General features: G+C 44.0%; 1 protein-coding gene across 2 annotated transcripts in view; it reads left to right on the top strand.

The window, feature by feature from the left end:
- Positions 1-16,212, top strand: part of NEDD4L (neural precursor cell expressed, developmentally down-regulated 4-like, E3 ubiquitin protein ligase) — a 160,811-nt gene that overhangs the window by 41,473 nt on the left and 103,126 nt on the right. For both annotated transcript variants that reach the window (XM_026070140.1, XM_026070141.1), the window contains exons 2-4: positions 540-621; positions 5,015-5,053; positions 7,215-7,268. The gene's annotated coding sequence lies outside the window, so the exon portion shown is untranslated. The remainder of the gene's footprint in view (positions 1-539; positions 622-5,014; positions 5,054-7,214; positions 7,269-16,212) is intronic.

Genomic DNA, 16,212 nt, shown 5'->3' with positions numbered 1-16,212 from the left:
TAGTGTGCTGGGGGGCAGAGCTGCAAACGGGAGCCTGCTGGGCGCACCCCCACCGAATCCCCCAACCCCCTTCCACGTTTGCCCCTCGGACCAGCGCAGCTTGGTTTTCTGGTTCAGTGAGGTTAGAACCACTTCCTCAATAAAGACACCTTCCGTTCCCTTCCTGTCATCCCTGGGTGTTTACAGCGACCCTCTTCCAAAACTCACAGCTCAGGCTCTCCCTTGACCCATGGCTCAGTTGGACTCTGCTTCGTGCATGCAAGCGAATGGGAGTCGTGGGCAGCTTCTTCCCAGTGATGGGAGAAAGCAGCAAGTTAAATTATCCGTAATGCTATGGTCAGTATCTAATTGAGCATATTCAGACATATATTTTAAATGTTTTAATAATTTATTACAGTCACTTTGTTTCAGTAAAAATATTTTTACCAAAAGTGTTTAGAGCTATTACTATTTTATCCACATTAAATGACAAATTTATATCGAAATTATATGTGGCTGTGAAATTATATTCCCATTAAATGTGACATCTTCTTTTGCAGTGATCCCTATGTGAAACTTTCTTTGTATGTAGCAGATGAGAATAGAGAACTTGCTCTGGTGCAGACAAAAACTATTAAAAAGGTACGTGTATATTTTTATTTCCTTGTTTTGGAAACACTGAGACTATTGGAATGTGCTTCTATAAAGTAGTATAACACTTAAATAAATTGTTGTGTAAAGGTATAGAAACTGAATAATGCATTCTTTTTTCAAACCGTGCTAAGATAAGTGCATGTATCTGTAGGGTGCATGATCTGTTGACAGTAAAATGAGCAAACTAACCCCCCTCCCCTCACATGCTACATATTATTCCCAAAAGTTTGGCATGTTGAATATTGTGTACATCATTCACTGTTTCTTATCAGAGCTATATTTTAATGAAAGACATATCTGAAATGAGGAACTAAGAAACTTTGTTTTAATTAGCATTTATTTGCCTTTTAGCAAAGTGGTTGTTCTTTAAAATGATCCTTTTCAAAATTTTCTGTTTTCAAAGCATTTCCCTAATATGGGCATTTAAAATAGGGAGCAGAATAACAAAAGATATACTGTAAGAAAAGCCTGAAAATGCACTGAAAATCTTTTAATTTGTAATTAGAACCAAAGCTAAACTTTCTTTAAAAAGCAATTTTGCAAAACAGAATAGGGGGAATTTTTTTTATTTGGAACACAAAATAGAAAGATGCTATTTTAAAATCAGAGCACTAACTGTCATTTATGAGAAAATTGATGTCAAATCCGGGACCATCACGAAAGCTTCCAGTGGAACTTCATGCAGGACCCAGGCCATAAGGGTTTCAGTACTGGAAAGCAGAAGTAATTTTTTTGAAGTTTTTGTGTTTAAACATCTCAGGTGTTAAAGCATATGGGCCCTTTTGTGATTCGTAGTAGCATTTCTACATTTATTGTCTCCTTTAAAATACATTCCGTATAGGCCATTTAACTTAGTTTTATGTAAAGTTTTAGACACTGAAATTTGAGAAAAATGTTGTCTCCTCTGAAAAGCAGTACCTACTTTGTTGCTATAGTTACAACATGGACTGTGGCATTTTTGTTTCCCTGAATAGTTGCAAGATTTATCACCAATTCCATGCAAGTACGTGGGAGGTTCTCTGACGATATGCATACTTCCTTTCTGTGGGGAGTGTGCTGCTTGTCGTCCCATTTTCTGGGATAGAGTTGCATGGAATGAACTCCTGTTCTTCTTGCAATCATATTCATGGAAAGGGCTTCGGCTGCGTGGTCATTTCCTGGCTGTTCTGTGGTCCCTGGCTGTTGTGATGCTGGTGTGGTTGAATTAACGCGTCCTTGCCGAAGTGGGAGATCGACTTGGTGGTGGTTTTATTGCGGAACAGCAGTGTTCATGAGAAGGTAAAAGTTATACGAGTGCCCCTGTGCCTGTGTGCTGATAAATCTTCCTCACATAGTACAGGGTGGACGAAAAGAATGAAATGAGGGGAGGTGAAGGTTTCTTCTTTTATAAAAAAGTAATTTGGATTACCTGCCCCATGGCCAAATGAGCAACTCATTTTGTCTGCAGAGAGCTCAGTGGAGCCTGAGGCATTTGAGCAGGGAGACCCTGCTGACATTGGGAATGCTTATTTATTATCTTAAAATAGTGTGGTAGCTTCTGTTACCTGGCAGATGCCCGAGATGGGAGATTCTCGTCTTCCGCCTTTCATTTGTAACCAGAATTTCAGTGTGAGATAGTTCAAGTCTTTCTGCTTGCCTTTCTCTGCCTGTTCCTTGAAGGCTTGGGGCGTGAGCTTTTAATGCATCTAGACCTAGTCTGATTCCTAATTAGTTCCTGATTCCTAGTCTAATTCCTAATTCGTTAATGTTAATTTCTGTGTACTAGACCTAATCTTGAAATAACTTTTAAAATTTAATCTAAATTTTAATTTAATCCAGTCATTTGTACCTGACAGATCACTGGTGAGACCTGTGTTTTCTCTGGTTTTATTTGAATTTTCATTTCATACTTGGAAATATTATCTAGAGCATGTCTAGGACACATGCTTTTCTGTCTCTGTAAGTTTTGGGCAGGGACATCTACTTTCTTCCATTCCTCTTTCATTCCAGCTCTTCCATGAGATCCCTGATTATGCTCCTGTCTGTCTCCCTGGTTTGGGAACTTACTGTTTCATTCCCTTTTCCCTGATAGAGACTGTGAAAGAAATTAAAAAATTGAAAGATCCTTTTATACTCAAGGAGTAATGAAGGATGTAAAGTTGTTAGTACAAGGTGAGAAGTAGGTGACTTTAACATTGGGAGAAAATGATCCCTTGCAATGGGGAAAGGGGGTTCGGAAAATCCATCGCAGGAATACCGGGGCCAACACTGCTTATCTTCATTAATGACCTGGATGAGGGGAATGAACGCGCTCCCAGCAGGTTCCCAGATGGTGCAGAGCTGGGAGGAGCGATCGATGCACCACGTGGTTGTGCCGCTGTTCAGAGGGACCTCAGCAGGCTTTTTTTTTTTTTTTTTTTTTTAATTCCTGCTACTAAGCCTGCGATTTGATGTGTCAATTCTTTCAAAAGTTATCTAGTTTCCTCAAATTGACTGCTCTAAGCTCTTAATATTTCCCTTCTCCTTTAGTTGGAATAACGTCTATCTGCATACTGATTCCAATTAGCTATTCTGCCTTTATTGTAATGTCAAACATAAGTTTCCGTACCTAAAGATGTTTTTTCTCCTGTGTGAGCCTCATTGCTTAGTAGCGCCGCTTCTTTCCTTGGTCTCTTTTTATTTATATGGTTGAAAACCTTCTTTGTGTTTGTTTTGATATCCTGTGAAGATCTAACTCAGCTTGACTCTTGGCAGTTCTTTATCTCTAYGCTACTTGCCCTTTTTAGGATGTAGCTCTTTTGCTGATGGGTCTTTTTTGTTGTTGTTTCTCTGCTGACATCCTTTATGAAGTGGTTATTCATCCATTTATTTCTGGAGTCTTTCTTCACAAGTGTTTCTCCTTTGCTGGGATTCTGGTGTTTGTACTTTCTGACTTGATCCACCAGTTGTTGGATCTGTAAAGGTGGAAGAAGCTGCTGCCAGTTGCCAGATTCTTGGTGCCTTTACCAAAACTGTGCTGCCTAATAGATCAAGTATTTCCTGAAATTAGTGATTTTGTTCAAGCAGCATTCAAAATTAATGCATTATTGATGGGCAGGAGTGCCATCAAATTTAGTGCAAGACCGTGTTTGATAAATTACATGGAAGGTGTCTCTTGCTGAGAAGAGCCGTGTTTAATGAACAGAAGTACTTAAACAGTAACATTTTTTTCTTTACTGCTTCATTGTGTCAGTAAATGCATGTTTGCTTCTTATATCAAAAAAACTGAAAGTGGTGTCAGCCCCCCTAATCAACAGGTACATTTTTCTGAGATTACAAGTCTTAACCACCTGCATCGCTGTTTATATAGGTTAAGGGTTTGGGATTTTTTTTTAATCTCTTTTTGCAGAATTATTTCCTTTTCTCCTCCTCTTCCTCTCTGAGTATGTAGAGCAGAGTCTTCAAATCTCAGCGTTTCCTGTGGTCGATAACTCGCTAGAGATGCGCGCAGTTGAAATGCCGCCAGCCAAAGGGGAAGGGCGGCAGGAGAGCGGAGGTGGGAGCGCGTGTCCGGCCGCCCGGGGCTCGGCCACTGGCCCTGTCCTGGAGCCGGAGCCGGGCAGCACTCCGCTCGGCCGCGGGAAGGGAGCTGTGCTGGGGCAGAGCCAGTCTCTCCCGCAGCCCTTCCGGGAAATCCCTGCCCAGGTGGGAGGAAGGAGGAATGACTGCACTGGAAAACAAAACTATTGGGCGGATCATAAGCTTTTTTCAAACTATTTATCGAAATTGGATTTGCACAGATTATTAATGCTTGTAGCGCTACTCTTTCTTATCTAATCTTTCTTTCTTATTTTTGGTTTTATGCTTGAGTGCCCTTCAGTTTGCTAAATAAATGCTATTTTATTCAATGCATATTTTATTCTGACTAGTAAAACAAAACTGTGATGCTCCATAGACTTCTGGGAGGTTGGAAAAAATATAGTACCTAAAAGGAACCTTTTTTTATTTTTTTAATTTACATTACAAATCTGTTTTTATCTTTGTAGTCCTAAAGTTGACTTTGTGTTTAAAATATGTGTGAGTGTATATATGTATATAGTCTTGGTGTAAATGAACATAGAGAATGAAATATTTTCGGGTTTTGTTATTTCTATAGGTTCTCAGTGATTTGCCTTTTACTCATAGAACCCTATTTATACTTAGCATCTATTTTAGCATCATCTGACTCAAATACCCTCCCACACTTGGTTTGCTCAATAGAGAAGTTCTAAATCATTCGATGACAGTATTTCTATTTGTTGTTATGAAATGCTTTTTTCTCCTTTAGGAATTTTTTTAACAATGTGCACGCGCGTTTTGGTGATTGCAGATAGGCAAGCCTGAAGAGATTTTAATATGTAAAAATGCTACTTTCTTTTTACAGACACTGAATCCAAAATGGAATGAAGAATTTTATTTTAGAGTAAGTTTCCCTTTATATTCAATGAATCATTATTATGATATGTACAATTAATCGTACTGTATTTCATATGATTGGGAAGAAGTTTATTTTCTTATTTTGTGTTGGTATGTTTTTATAACAAATGCACTTGTCTCTGTAATTGCCCCTCAACTCCGTCTGTGGTGATCGAACACTAAGTAGAAATTGCAGTAGGGTTAATATGGAAATGGGTTGTTGCACAATTTGGTGAGATTTTAGTGTATGTTTTGACTTAATTCAGTTGAAGAATAAAAAATTCTTTTTACTGGAACGTGTATTTTTAGCAGAGCATGTTTGCTGTGGTTTTGAACTGCTAATGTAATGGCAAATAATAAGAAATATTTGCAAACATTGTGAAATTTAACTTATCATGAAAAAAAAGTAATACAAATGTAGGGAAGGAAGATTGAAGAGGTAATTTTGCATGGCCTTTATCTTACTTGCCAAATAAAATCAAAGTATGTCTTTTTCTTGTAGTTAATTTTTATTTTTCTAAATTTTGTTTAAAATAAAAATGGAAAAAATTCACCTAAAACCAAATGATACACAGTTTTAAATAGTAGGTGACGTTTCATCAGAAAAAGTAGCTTTAAGTAGCTGAAAATGGAAAAGGATGGATTAAAATAGTAATGATCAAAACCAGCCTAATAGATTTGTGGCCTGTAAATGAATAGGGCAAAAACGACTTTGTTCTTTAGTTGGCRGAAATATTTTTCCGAGGAAGAATGACTTAATAACTGTCCAGCTGTAGCTTTCACTAGAGAGGTTAAATTTTAAAACTGCTGAAATTTTACCTAATCTTAAACAGCTGCTCGAGAACAGACTTTGTCATTGTAGAGTGTTACAGGCAGTATCCTGTTGAACTTTGTTTATAGAGTTTTAGCAGTTGCCTATCTGGATAGTACGATAATTTAAATAGTTCCCACAAAAATATATTTGTTAATACACAGTTTTGGGAGTTTTAAATAGAGTTTTTATTTTTAAGCATGTACAGAGTAGCTTTTAAAGGTCTCGCAGCTAGTTAATATGAACTTAAATCTCTAAAATCATCTTTATCCAATTAAATATTTTGATTTTTATAATAGACTCTGAGGAGAAAGTACGGAGGTAGCCTGTTTCTGGAAGCCAGGCAGAGTCCCCAGGGGGTGTCGTGGCGCTGAACCCACCTTGTCCTTCGCTGGGGTTTCCGTTCCCGTCGCCCCGGGCGCTGGTGCTCGCAGAGCTCGGCGCGGAGGCGGCTGCGGCACCGGCGCGGCGTCGCGCTGCGGCCGCTCTCGCCGCAGAGGCGCCACCCGCCTTTTTTCCTCGTTTAAAAGTGACTGCTTTGTCTTCCTACCGGTAGTCACGTTTTCCCCCTTTAAATGGCAGCAGTCTTTCTGCCTGAGTATACTTCAGATTTAATTGTTTCCCGGCGGTGTATTTGTTCTTTGCCGGTGCTTGAGAAGTTTGCTGAAAGCGAGTAGAGCAGGTTTGCTCACTTCCACTGGGGTTTGCAAAGCCATGTGTGATAAACGGGCCAGAAGCAGCGGCAGACGGACAGCCCGAAATACAGATGGCTGTGAAATTCGCACTGCGTTTTGGTTGAGCTTTGCAGCTGTAAAGCCAAAAAATCCAGGAGCTCCCGTAGTGCGTCCGGTCTGGGACCCTTGCGTCCACCACTACGAAGCTGGCTGCTTCTCGTGGCCGCCTTTCCGGGTGCGGAGGTGGGTTTGTTGGGTGCTCGGGCGGCAGAGCCCCTTGCAAGTGCTGCCTGATGCAGCAGGTAGCAGGGTCATGCCGCAGCGGCCCTGGCGTTGCCCAGGGCCCTTCTCTCCAGATCCGTGCCAGCCTTGTGCCGATTTCGGCTCGTGGTGTGCAGCAACCACAGTATCTGTGCTGCTTGGGAGAAGGGCAGTCGCCGTGGTGTGCTGACTCGGGAAATACCAGCTTTTAATGTTGACTGCTAGTGTATTTCTAGCTGCAGGGTGTTTTAGAAATAAGGTGTTACAGTGCTCCGGTTAAAGTAAAACTAAAGGTTTGCACAGAACCTGTCAGTCCTGTTCTGTTTGCCCTGGCTTAGTCGCTGTGTGGCCTGGTGCTTGTATACTGTCATCAGAAAGCTCATGAACCCAGAGTGACATTATCTGCTTGAATTTTCTCGTAGGTAAACCCAACCAATCATCGTCTCCTGTTTGAAGTGTTCGATGAAAACAGATTGGTGAGTGCTTGCCTTGAGTGTGTTTTACAAATCGTGAGGCTCAGTGTAACAGAGCTGATGAAAACATAGCATATGTTAAAGGTATGTTTTTGTGTCTGTTTTATGAATAAGTATGCTAAGGAATGTAGAATGAAGCATAAAAAACATTTATTTACAGACTAATAGTCAGAACATTAAAGAATTAACACAAAAGTGCCACATGCTTGTCACCAAAATTGATCAACTGATAAAGAGTCTCAGACTTTTGGTTACTTATAAAGCACCTGCTTCATCCCCTGATCACTTCTGTTTTCTCTCCTGTACTTGTAATACTTCTGCATCCTTTTTTTGGGATGTGGTAACCAGAGCTGCACGTAGTACTGCAGATGCAGGCATGATAGGTGAAATTTTTCTGGTGCTGTAGGGACTCTAGAGAAGTCTTTCCAAATCTTACTGCTTGTTGCTTTTAGTACGATTACACAGATAGGTTTTCACGCAGACGTACATGAAGTAAGTGATGCCATCATTCCGAAGAGAGTAGGTTAAATATATTACGGCAATGGTACACTGGGTGAATGACTTTTTTCCATTTTCTCTTCTGAAAATTCTAGTTCCGCTCCTGTGTTTGAGATAAGGGATTCAGTTTTCAGTTGGGTGCAGTACATCCTCTACCAGACTTACTTGCCTTGTGAAAACGAGCATCAGTGTATTGAAGATCCTTTTATTAAAAAACAAAAACAGTAGTATGGAAATATCTATCTTTTAAACATATATTGTTTTCCTCTGTCTTTCTGTTAAATGTAGAGCAGAGGAAAGCTTGCAAGCTGTAGTGTCCTACTAAAAAAGGACTCATAGCCAACAGATGGTGTCTTAGGAGCCTTGGTTTAGGGGGCAGTAAACTGGTAAATCTGTGACAGCGTGCAAGCAGAGTGGCCTGTCAGCATATTACCGCCAGGCACTGACCCTTCGCACTGTCAGCGCAGTCCTGTACCTCCTGAACCCCAGGAGATGGGTTCCTCCTTGCTGTAAGGTACGCTGCGTTGCCGGCTGGGGCGAGCAAATGCTGGGCAGAAATCCCGTGCCGTGGCCGAGAGGCAGAACGCCCAAGCCTGGGCTCGGGGCTGTGCTGGGGTTGCGGTGTGGCTTGCACGCGTCCTGGAAGATGGGTGGCGCAGGCTTGTGTTGGCTTGGAGGGTGTTCAGCTCCCGCGCGCCTGCCTGTGAAAAATACCTGGTCCTCTCTGCAGGACGGTGGTCAGCAGGAGGCAGGTCAGGAGCTGGTGGAGGAGGTTTGTTCCAGCCTGCAGAGGGCAGTGGCATGCACAGGGAGATCCGAACGTGGCACTGAAGCGGTGACAGTCCAGAAAAACATGCCAGTGTTGCTATGCAGTGGCAGCTGAGAAATGACAGCTTTTGTGCTCGTTTCAGTTATACTGCTGAAGACCTTTACGTTTCCATACGTGGTACTGGCCTTACGCTGGCGGTGTCAGTCCTCCTTCATGGCTGAACCCTTTTCTGGTGGTTCTTGTGATCCCAGCTCTGCAGATCACCTTCCCTTGGGCTTGTCACCCCGCTCTGACAGCTGTGACCCCGCTTAGGATCTACCACCCTGTCTTTGGAGGGTCTTTGAGCTGTTGACAAAGAAGTACATTCAGGTTTCTCAAGTAGCAAATTTCCATCAGTGAACTGAGAATAATTTATGATTTGATGTATACCGGGGCCAACATGCTGTGTTTATAGAATGAGGAGGCATTTAATCGATAGCTTTGACTTTACAGTGAAATACTTATTGTCAATACTTGCATGGTTTTTACACCAAGAACAACTCTGTTTTTGTTTCTTCCTTATGTCCCTAAATTATCAGAGCACTTCCCGAGTTTGCAGTACGTCCTTTCCCCTCCTTTCTCTCCCCCGGTCAAAATGGAGAGTATTGGATGCAAGCTCAATCGTCAGTGCAAAGAGACAGTTTCCTTGGATAACATGTTTTATTTAGAAGATTAGATAAAATAATGTTAACACCTGTGCTCGCCCAAGGCAATGCAGAGCAGTGTTGCTGTGCAGAAGCAGTTCGTGTCTTCTCCTCGTTGGCTCGTACCCCGCACCAAACAATAGGGGATTGTGCTCTCTCTTGGCAGTTGCATCGCTTCAGGCAGCTTCCATTTCTCTCGTGATTGGTCGTTTTGTGCCTTTTGAAAACAAGCTGCTCGCACACGGAGGTCTGAATGTCGAGATAGAGCATCGACCCCACAGGGTTTCAGAGCTGCTGGCAAAACTTGCGGCTCTGAGCTCCCAAAAGAGCGAATGTCCATGTGGTGGATTGAAGCCACCCCGTCTCTTTTCATAGATACGTGTTTTGCTAAACAGATGTTCTTTTCTGGTCTGTGCTAGCAAGCATTTTATGGTGAGCACACACTTCAAATGTGAGTATCCGTAGATCGTGTGCTTTCTGCGTTGTAGCGGACCTGATTTAGGGTGTTTGTTTTGCATTTTGGTGTATCCTGTCTGTCCGTCTGTTCCTCTGAGGTCTCCTGGCTCGCAGAGAGCGTAGCTGCGCTCCGTGCTGGCAGGCGCCGTGGTAATATTGCTAACTTTCTCACTGGAAGCTGGCCAGCTTTGGGCAGAGTTTCTGTACGGTGTTTAAGACAAATCAGTGCAAAACGACATGCAACACCCGTCTCCGGTTTTCACTCGTCTTTACTGCCTGGTAAAACTGAAAAAGAAACTTTGTCTTCTGCCATCTTGCACATTTCTGCCGTTTTTATTCTGTGAGAAATCTTTGCCATATGTAAGGTTGCTTTGCTGCTTGTAATTTTTCATTTTTGGAAAGGACTGCGTGGCGTAGGTTATACTGCATTCGCAGGGACAATGTGAAAGTTGGGGCTTTTTAAAAGGCAAGAAGTTTGTTGTTGAAGCGTGTTATGAGCACGGTTAAAAATTAAAAGCGTAGCCGTGCTATATTTATTCATGTTCTGCCATGGTAGCCTCGTGCTGTAACACACACCAAAACGTTAAGCTTGGAATAATTCTTCTCATTTGCATGTGGATTTGACTTGAACTTTTCACACTAACCCGGAGCGTTTTTGCCGTGGTTAACTTTGTGCGCGAGTGCTTTACGCGAGCGTGCCTGGTGGCTCTGATGCGGTTTAGATTTATAGCGGTGCCGAGTGTGCTCRCCGCCTTAGTCAGCTGCGAGAGCTCTCCCGCTGGGGCCGCTCCTCCCTGATGGAAAAGGAGCAGCTGGGAAGGTGCTGTTTCAGGCTCTTGCTGGCATTAAAAAAAAAACCACACACACACAACCCCCACCAGCTCACTTGGGAGAGGGGGAACCAGGCCACGTGACACCCGCCATCCTACCCTCTGTCACAGTGTGTAGGAGCGCTGATTGCTCTTATCCAATCATGCCTGGAATGCTGCTTGCCACTTGGGCTATTTCTGCTATCTGTCGCTATCAGTGCTGCACTGCTAACAGTTTGGCAGATGGGACACTTTTTCTTGGAGTTTATGCCTTTGGTTTTTAACTTCTGGCAGTGCCTGAGTTGTTGCTGTTCTCCCTCTCCTTTTCTTCTCCCTGCAAAACCATGGCCCATCGGCTGCGGTTTCATTTTGGCTCTGGGCGAAGCAACACGGCCCCTGAATCGGAGATCCTCGACCGGGAGAGAGAAGATGACTTTTTCATGGCATTCCACACTTTGCCAAGAAGAAGCAGTCCTCACGCTTTTTCCCGACACGGAGCGGATTATGGTGGTGGTGGCGGTGGCGACTTGCAAGAAGTGAGCTCCTTGAAAAGGAGTACATCCATGTTTATTCCCCAGCTGCTGAACAGCATTGATGTGCGTCCAACGAGAAGCTCGTCTATGCAGATCTCTCTCCAGCGCAAAGCCGTGAACGGCTGTGTCGATGAGTGTGGAACCCCGGGATCTCCTGAGGAGACGCTTCCATGTAAATTCTCAGAGTTTCGGGAGCATTACGCGTCCCCTGTTGAAAACCGTTCCTCTTCTCCCAGCAGCCCAGAGGTGACTCCTGGAAACTCTCCACCCAGGCTGGCGGAAGAGCTAGGGCAGCAGATCAACGGGACCGTTTGCTGTAATCACAGGATATTTTGTACTATTCCTTCCAGCAACCAGAGTGACCATGCTTCATCTGCCGCCCAAGAAGATGAGGCGAACGAAGCATCTTCAGGTCTAAACATAAGCGGTGTGAGGATTCAGCACCGTGCTTCGAGTGCGGAGATGCCCCAGGTGACTCTGTTACCCTTCGGCTCTGAGGCTCAAAACAACGCTCCCAGGCCCGAGCCCCGGCGCTGGTCTCTGCAGCACGTGCCGGATATGTCAGCGAATTCAGGAAAGAAGTTCTTTGTTCTTCAGCTGCAGCAACCGCAGGCGAGCGGAACGGGGACCGGGGGCGAATATAACTTTGGCTTTACCGGCACAAAAGGGGACCGATTGGTCAGGTATCCGCGGATACGGCTCGAAAGGAGCACTTCCTACCCYGTCCAGCCACGACCGGAACGGGTTAGCCCCACGGATGACGGGGTGGATTCAGAACTGCGCGGAAGTGGCAGGAACGGGCCAGAAATGTCCAGAAGCAATTCGGTAGAGAGGATTCCTCAAGGGCAGGGATGCTTGTTTAAAATCAGACCAGACCAGAACACGAGGCAGCAGCACTTCCGAATCCTCGTGACCCGCGGTCCGGAAGAGCAGAACCAGGCTGCCGGGGCGGAGGGTCGGGGCACCGCTGCTCCCGCCACAGCCGGCACCGCGGTGAGTACGATGCCGAGCGCGCTCGTTCCTCTGTGCTGCTAACATGCAGAACTTCCATACAAAGGCTTCTAAACCTCAGCAGCCGAAGCTGCCGTCCTTAGTGCTCGAATGTTCTGCATTTCTCTGGAACAGGCCACAAATCATCTCTGTTTCGGATCTAAAATAACTGTGCTCGCAGTTATGATTACATCCAGTGTAATATTTTGAGATCCTAATGTCTCATGTGTTACTTAATTCAGCGTTACATCAGCTGAAAAGATTTTTAAAAATCGGAGCAACCAAATGTCAAGCTAAATAGGCTTGCTAATTTTTTAGCTTGGCAAGAACTTGTTGCGTGAGGAATTTTGCTTTTAAAAGCAAATACTTCGATACCTTCTAAGTATCATGTACACATGTGTGTGCCTCTGCACAATTTAAAGTGTGTATTGTAATGCACTAGCAGCTAAGACTATAGAAATTGTATGGTGGTTCCGGTGGAGATACTGACTTTGTTTTTAAGGTACCACAAAGTTAGAAAAATTTCTTTCTTACCAAAAAAAAAAAAAAAAAAAGTTTTTGCTTTTGACCTCTGTAGATTACAAACTTGTCACATGTTTTCTGTGTGCCCCAAGTCCCGATCAAACAACTGTACAAGTAGTTTGGCACAAGTTAGTAAACTGTCCTGTCATTTGTATTTGCTCTGCTTTTGCATTAAGATGACAAAATTCGTCTTCTAGTTCTTCTTGCTTATAATGGGAGAGGATTGGAGTTTTATGTTTTTAAACCACTTTTGAAAAGACTAAACGAGGGATAAAACTTAAGGGTTTAGAGCAGCCGTTTGCCTGAGCTGCTTTACTGTGCAATTTAACACTGCCCGCTTGGGTTTCCAGGCTCCGCGCTGCTGTATATAGACTAGCGGGTGCTGCCTCCAGCTGTGCGAGCAGCTCCTGAGGGCAGGTCTGGGCCTCCGCCGCTCGGGCGTTCGTTCGCCTTCTCTCGCACCTTCCTGCAGCGCGATGTAGCCCGGCTGGGCGGCTGCTCGCCGTGGCAAGGCCGGGGGATGACTCTGCAGCTTTCCCAGCAAAAAGCTTATCGCCTTGCCGTCTTTTTAGCCCTTCTGAAGATGGTGCGAGTAGGAACTCACAAAATGTCCTTAAGCTTTTAGTTAAAAAAGGAAAAAAAAAAAAATCAAAACAAAGTCTGTACAGCATGTGTTCCTGCCAGAGAAATACAAGCTTCCTTTCATCTCTACTAGCTAGCGGTTTTGCTTAGCTGGTGGTGTGTAGTGTCTTTACCGTCAGCCTGGGAACACTTCAGCTGGAAAATCTGGAATGCAGAAACCTTACTGATCTTTTCTCTTCATTTAAGTTTCGTGTATATAGCACAATATGTTAAGTGTTCTACTATTTTATCTCATCCTCATGAAGAAGAGTTCTGCTTTCCTTTCTCTTTTCCGTTATTTTTATTTTCTTCTGCATGTAATTTTTGGCTGAGCTCGTCTTAATCCGGAATATAGAGTTACTTCACGATATTAAGGGTATTTGAATCTAGAATTCGATGAGAGAAAAGCCAACTGTGAGGTCTGACTCCAAATGTAGTTTTCCCAAAGCACAGCGTTAGGTCTGGAGTTTCGTTTGTGCCGGTCTCATTCAGTCTGCACACTCGGTTGATGGGATTCCTTAGACACCATTCAAACTTCTGTGCAGTCTTCACAGCTCGTATTTACCCGCATTACCGCATTCCGTGTCTGAATTTCTATTTTCTATTTATTATCCCTTGTTCCTTTCCAATAACAGCTGCCTGGAGAGCCACCGTAAGCAATTATATAGGTAGCTGCAGTAGGTCGGACCTCGAGGCCGGTGCTAGAGGTTTACGGATTTGTGCAGCCCGCGGAGATGGGCATCTTCACCCTGGGTCTCTGCAGCAGTTCTCTCTTCCACAGAATATAAACCCCCCAGGATCGCTGCTTTGATCCTCGCTGTAGCCGTGAGTCGCATACCAAGGGCATACTTCAGTATTTCCAGCCGAGAATTATGAAATTTGTTCCTACATACCCTTAGTTTTACTTGCCATGGGAAATCGATTTAGCCAGCCGTGAAGCATGGCGGTCACAGCGGCACTCGGTCCAGATGGGGCTTAGACTCTTTAGTGCAGAAAGTTTCCAAAATGGAAGTTTAATTGAAACATGAAACTTCTTTCTACTGTTCTAATACGGTTTTCTTGTATTTTTATTGACCCCAGAAATGTCCTGGATAGAGGTGATTGGCCAGGCCAGTTGCCATAGGAAGTGTAGGCAATAAAAAGAGTCTGATGAAAATCATGCTTTCTTTAATCTGCTTATAAAACACCTCTTCACTGAGGTGTCATTTTTAATCTACCCTGTAGACGTTTTTGCTGGAGGACCTATGATGCTGAGGAAGGGTGTGCCGAAATATTTGATCTATTAAGCTGGAGGGAAAAGTTACCGTGTTTTAAAGTTGTTAGGGTTTAAAAAAAAAAAAAATTCTAGACTCTTCCAGTTCAGCTCGTTTGCGTGTATTTGATTGATATAGGGCATGGGCCTGGGGCCGTACGCAGCAGCTGCTACAGCCTTATTTATCTGGAGTGAAAACATTCATGCGGGCGTCTGCAGTCCTGCTGCTACCAAGTGTTTATGACCTTTCGAATATCTTCTGTTTTAGGCAGAAGTGTTTTGGGGCAAGCAGGATGTATTTCATTACAAGTTATTATAAAATATTAAGTAAAATAAGAGCTTGCGCCCAATCTGCGAACATTTTTATTTGGAAGCCTTGTTACAAATTCTTTTGACTGCTCTGATATTTTCTACGTAATGCAATCGGCTGCTGCTAAGTGTGTATATCTACTGTGGCATATAACAACTACTTACATTGTTTATAATTCGAGATCTGGGAGTGCAAATCTGTATGTGTGGGAACCACACTTCAAAAATCCCATGTATTGGACAACTGTTTAGAGAGCTGACAATGGCGTCTTTGTTGTGACAAAAACCACAAAGTGCCCTGACAAAATATTGTAGTAGTGTTGGATTGTATTTAGCTGCTAAACAGAAATGACAGCGCTAGACCTCTGTCGTTCTACGTTTCTTACAACTCAGCTTTTATTTGCCTGCCTGCCTTAGACACAATTTTGGAATAAATTTTGTTACGAAAGTATAGAGAGTGTAATCATGCTTATGAGATAGCAGTTGGAATTGGGGCCGTTTCGGATGAGCCCGGTCCAGCAGTCGCAGTGGGGTGCGATCCCGGGTTGCAGAGCGCCCGGATGCTCCACGCGGGCACCACGGAGGGGCCTTGTCCGGCCGGCACTCGCAGCTCCGGAGGGGATTACGGTGCTGGGAAGGGCTGTGGCTCCACCAGCCGCAGCATCCCAGGTCCCCCCGTGGTTGGGGCCGTTCCAGACGTCCCGTTGCCGCTCCGGATCCTGGCGGGGAGTGGGATGCGAGCGCGTCGTTCAGTGGGAGGGCGTCCCCCGAGGCTGCTGCCTGCCGTGGGCCGGGTGTCCCTGCAGGCTTTGGGTTTGGTCGGGAATAATGCTGGCCGTCTAGAGCAGAGCCAGCTCCTGTAAACCAGGCTGCGCAGATGGAAGCGGACTTGTTCACTGGAGTCCTGCAAAATCAGTAGTGAGCAGCCGCCAAGGGCTTGACTCCAGAGTTGTTGCGCATTGGGAAAATCTTAATTCTTATACAGAATCCCAGCAATTTATTTCAGTGCGCGGTTGCTTTTTCCAGAGGGGATGAGTGCTCCCCTCAGTTCTGTGCCTCTCCTCACTGTGTTTTGTAGTTTCGTTGATGCCTGTTGAGCATAAATACTTCCTACGTGCACCTTCTTATGTTCATGTCTTCCTATGATTTAGAGTATAATTCTAAAAGTGAAAAACTTGGCAAAGAAGAGATAGCAGTCCACTTGAAAAAGTGTTACCGTTAGGCCAGTTTAAAACCCTGCGTTATCTTCTATCTCCCACTTGGAGAGGTGAGTTGTCTCTGTTTTACTGATTATATTGGATATCATTTATTTGAGGATTTGATGGAAGAGAAAGCCCTGTCAGTGACATTTCTGATCGACTGAGAGAGGACTACTGGTCCTGGTGTTCAACAGGGTTACTAAAATAATATCTAATGCTTAATTGTCTGTAGAAAAGGTCACACATTTCTGCTTTATTTACAATTAGAAATGTAAGTTTAAAGAGGTCAACAGTTTCAGTGGCCTT

This window comes from Apteryx rowi, unplaced genomic scaffold (genome assembly GCF_003343035.1).
Source record: "Apteryx rowi isolate R43461 unplaced genomic scaffold, aptRow1 scaffold_304, whole genome shotgun sequence".
In the NCBI taxonomy this organism is placed as follows: Eukaryota; Metazoa; Chordata; class Aves; order Apterygiformes; family Apterygidae; genus Apteryx; species Apteryx rowi.
Note: the sequence above shows the minus strand (reverse complement) of the source record. Positions and strands in the feature narration are given on the sequence as shown.